The sequence below is a fragment of the Otolemur garnettii genome, unplaced genomic scaffold (assembly GCF_000181295.1).
Source record: "Otolemur garnettii isolate 467f Iridium unplaced genomic scaffold, OtoGar3 scaffold00304, whole genome shotgun sequence".
Classification (NCBI taxonomy): domain Eukaryota; kingdom Metazoa; phylum Chordata; class Mammalia; order Primates; family Galagidae; genus Otolemur; species Otolemur garnettii.
Window position 1 is genome coordinate 80,654 of NW_003852699.1, and position 4,391 is coordinate 85,044.

General features: G+C 46.2%; 1 protein-coding gene across 5 annotated transcripts in view; it reads left to right on the plus strand.

Annotated features, from left to right (window-relative positions):
* The first annotated feature begins 2,909 nt into the window (after positions 1–2,909).
* Positions 2,910–4,391, plus strand: part of LOC100947960 (zinc finger protein 708-like) — a 42,834-nt gene continuing 41,352 nt past the window's right edge. For 2 of the 5 annotated variants that reach the window (XM_023508996.1, XM_023508994.1), the window contains exon 1: positions 2,910–3,184. The gene's annotated coding sequence lies outside the window, so the exon portion shown is untranslated. Of the gene's footprint in view, positions 3,185–3,254; positions 3,363–4,391 lie in introns of those variants that run through there. The other 3 variants (XM_023508993.1, XM_012813808.2, XM_023508995.1) reach the window with 3 other exon arrangements.

Sequence of the window (4,391 nt, forward strand, 5' to 3'; positions counted from 1 at the left end):
GAGCCTCTAACAAAGTTCTTAACAACTGTATATATTCATCCTCAACAACCGAAGAGGAGTTACCCATGGTAATGAATGAAACCCCTTTTTGAAATATGTCGAGAGTTCTGAATTTACAATTCAACAAACACCTTCCTGATTCTGCCAGTTACCAGTAACTAACCTTAAGGTCGGTGAACAGAAGTGCCGTAGAACAGTTCAAGCATGTCCCAGTCCAGCCATGACCCTGCTCGCTGCACCAGATGAAAATGTCCCACGAAACCCCTTGTTCGGAGATACAGAGAAAGTACTGCTAGACAAAATGACTGGAATGAAAAGGGGGGCTGAGGCTCTGTCAGGCACACAGCTGACACCCATGTTTATTGAGCTCCTTATAAACTTGTCTTAGTAAAGGTTAAAAATAGCAAAAAGAAGAAAAACAAGGTAAGATATTAAAACTGCCAGTAAAACTCCAAATCAGCACAAAACTGCTACTGATCACAGCACAGTTAAAAAAGGCAGGTACAGGATACAGCAGCCCACTGCCTCAGCAAGTGTTATCTCCAGCTACAACCTGGCGAGACTCACCAGCTATCTTATCTGTAAACATGACGGTCTGCTTTTAGGCAGATCTAAACATAGTCTCAGAATAAGAAGCTTAGAGTCACATTCCTCAGGGAGCACTTAAGAATAGACTACTATGCTTAGGTACGTGGGGCTGTACCCCCACACACTGCCATCTCCATGAGAACAAGCCCATTTTAGCCTGACAGATCCCAAGATACCACAGAGAAAAGAACTAAAGTGTGTTGGTTGACAGCCAGTTCACCCAAAGAAACAGAACTAACTAGTTAACCAGCAGCTGCCAATACATGGCTGAAGAAGCCCAAATAACACCTGAAGAGTAGCCTAGCTGTGTCCAGAATAAATGGTTGACAGCTTAACAAGAAGCAAAGCGTTTTTTTTTAAAGATTTTAAACATATGTTTATTAAGAAATCATTGTTTTTTATCGCTTTTTCACTTTATAAACAGCGGCTCTAGCCAAGAAGCCAAGTTTTGGGGTGGTTTGTTATTTAGCACTATTTAACACATGAACCCAGTACAGATGCTAGGCTGGGCACAGTGGTTGAGGCCTATAATCCTAGGACTCTGGGAGGCTGAGACTGGTGGATCATTTGAGCTCAGGAGTTCAAGACCAGCCTGAGGAAGAGTGAGACCCTGTCTCTACTAAAAATAGAAAAACTAGCCAGGCATATTGGCACATGCCTGTAGTCCCAGCTATTTGGGAGGCTGAGGCTGAAAGAGGATTGCTCAAACCCAGGAGTCTGAGGTTTCTGTCAACTATGATAATGCTACAGCACTCTATCTGGGCAACAAAGTGAGGCTTTGCTTACAAAAAAAGGAAAAAAATATTAGGATTAAATGAGAGGTCGGTTACTAGTTACCTGAGAAACAGAAAGCACCTATAGTTACTGATTTGTTTTCTCCTTATTTAAAGTTGGGTCTTTTGTCATATGTTTAGTTATACAGAAATGCTTCTAGACATATGTGCATGTGATTGGTGCCTAAACTCACACAGTGTCCCACACATTAGGAGGAAACAGACAACCACAGCCTGCTCATTAGGATGAAGGCCAAACTATAGAATAAGAAGTTTGCTTTTAGTGTACTCCCTCCCAATCTAAGCCCTGGAGTTCAGCTCTGTGGTTAGTGGACCTCCACATACACTGGCCAATCGCGTAGGTCTGCCTTCAGTCCCCTCTTTCCACAGGGTGCGACTGGACTGGACTGTGCACGTCTCTGAAGACATGGGTTTCTTCTTCCCAAGTCCTCACATTCTTTGTTCAGGGTGTGAGCTTTAGAAGAGATATTTGCCTTTTCCAAGCAGCAGGTGGGCACAGTGGATTACCTGCAGACTCAGATTGTTTTTTTTTCTGGGCATTATCTCTCCCTCACTTGGGCCTGAGGAGAGCTGTTGGCAGGAACTGGGTGTCCCTTCACATCTGGGAAAAAAGAGCAGGTCAGGCCTTTTATTTCTCTGAGGTCGGTGGAGTCAGAGACCTGGGAGTTGCACTTCCATGTGGCAGCCACTGGCTGCTGAGCACCTGGAATGTGGCTGGTCTGAACTGGGATGTGGTGGAAGCTTAAAATATAGTGCCTGTAAGAGATTTAATACGAAAAAAATCCTTTCTTAATAATATTATATTGACCACATATTTAAATGATAGTATTTTGGATATATTGCATTAAGTAAAGTATTATATATACTTTCATCTTTTTTTTTTTTGCAGTTTTTGGCCGGGCCGAATTTGAACCCCCCACCCTCGGCACATGGGGCCGGCGCCCTACTCCTTGAGTCACAGGCACCGCCCCTTTCATCTTTTTTTTTTTTTTTTTTTTTGAGACAGAGTCTGACTTCGTTGCCCCCGGTAAAGTACTGTTGCATCACAGCTCACAGCAACCTCAAACTCCTGGGCTGAAACAATTCCCTTGTCTCAGCCTTCCAAGTAGCTGGGACTACAGGCGACAGTCACAACACCTGGCTATTTTTAGAGACGAGTATCGCTCTTTCTCAGGCTGGTCTAGAACCTGTGAGCTCAGGCAACACGCCCACCTCGGCCTCCCAGGGTGCTGAGATTACAGGAGTGAGCCACTGTGCCGGCTTGCATGTAACCTTCTATACAAGGTTGAACTGGAACGTCTCAGGCGATGCTAGATTCCAGCACAGAGAGCAAGTCCAGGTTATAATGGGGACTGAATGGGGAGCCGAGCTCGAAAGCCTTCAGCCAGGTCCCGGATCGCATCTCCTGTCACTCAAGACGTGAGGGGGCGGGACCTAGAGCCTTATCCAATGATGGCCGCTGGGGTGGGGCCTGAATGCTCCGGTGCGAACCCGGAAGGACAGAGCTACTTCCGGGCCCCTCAGGTTCGTCTGTCGCTTCTGAGGACTGTCTTCACCGCTCCTTCTTCAGCTGAGAAGAGGTCTAGGTGGTTCTACCGCAGCTTCTGTCACTCTGTGACCAGCAGGTACTGGGATATTGGTCGGGAGGATGTTGGGACGGCCGAAATCAGGAAATGGCCCGTTGCGGCTGCGTGACCGGAGATGGGGAAGGAGCCGGTTGGAAACCTCGTTGCGGACCTGGGCCTCCACAGTAATCAACTCTGGGGTTAGTGGATCTCAGTCTACGCTAGCCGGTGGCGAAGGTCAGCCCTCTGTCCCCTCTTCCCTCACGGTGTGATTGGGCTGGGAGCTGGGCCCGGGATGGCCGCAGCTCGGGGCCCTCTGTGTGCCGCCCTATGCCCTCAGACTTGCGTCTCCCCCAGGTTGTGCTGTGATGACGGGAGGGCCACCCGGGAGGATGTCAACTTGGTGTGCGAGTTGGTGCGTGATCCGTGGAGTCCCCAGTCCTTCTTTTTTCCTGTTAAAAGCTAAACGCAGACATCGTGAAAAAGTTAGAGAGTTTATTTGGGCAAATAGCAACCCAGCCATAGTTTGTTATTTGTGGGCCTCCCAGAAGGGCTTACAGAAAAGGTTTTTAGAAGGTACATGAGAAAACCAATTATGGGCTGGTTACAGTCCTGTAGTCATCTTATTTGGAATATCCAGGTGGCTATTTTCTGGTTATGTAACCAGAATTTAATTGGGGGTTTATGGTTGGTTAAACCTAAATTTTGTTTCTAAGGTAGTCATTTACAGAAAAATGCGTTTATGTTAGTTACTGTATCATTACAGGGCACTAGTGTTAGTTCAGTCTGATTGTGTCTTATTTTGTTATTTGAACACTCAACTGAAGGACTTAGATCATTCTAATTTGTGGAGTGTTGGGGTGTTGACATTTTAGCTATACAACATGTTGTTTTACTTGAACGTTAGATGTCTTTCCATTTATAAAGTTCTTTGATTTCTTTAGTCAAAATTTTTTTAAAAATCAGTGTTTGCCAGGCGTGGTGGCTCATGCCTGGAATCCTAGCACTCTGGGAGGTGGAGGCTGGTGGGTTGCTTGAGCTCAGGAGTTCAAGGCTAGCTTAAGCAAGAGTGAGACCCCTCTCTGCTAAAAATAGAAATTAAAAAAGTAGCTGGATGTTGTGACAGGCGCCTGTAGTCCCAGATACTTGGGAGGCTCAGACAACAGGATTGCTTGTGCTCAAGAGACTTAATTTGCTATGAGCTCTGAGCCACAGCACTGTACCCAGGGTGACATAGTGGAGGTCTCACACACACACACACACACGCTCTCAAAAAAACAAAAAAATAGTGTAAAAGCCTGGCACTTATTTTGGTTTGTTTTTTTTTTTTTTTTGAGAGGAAGTCTCAAGCTATCCCCCTGGATAGAGTGCCATGGCATCATGCTCACAGCAACCTCCAACTCCTGGGCTCAAGCGAGTCTCCTGCCTCAGCCTCCCAAGCAGC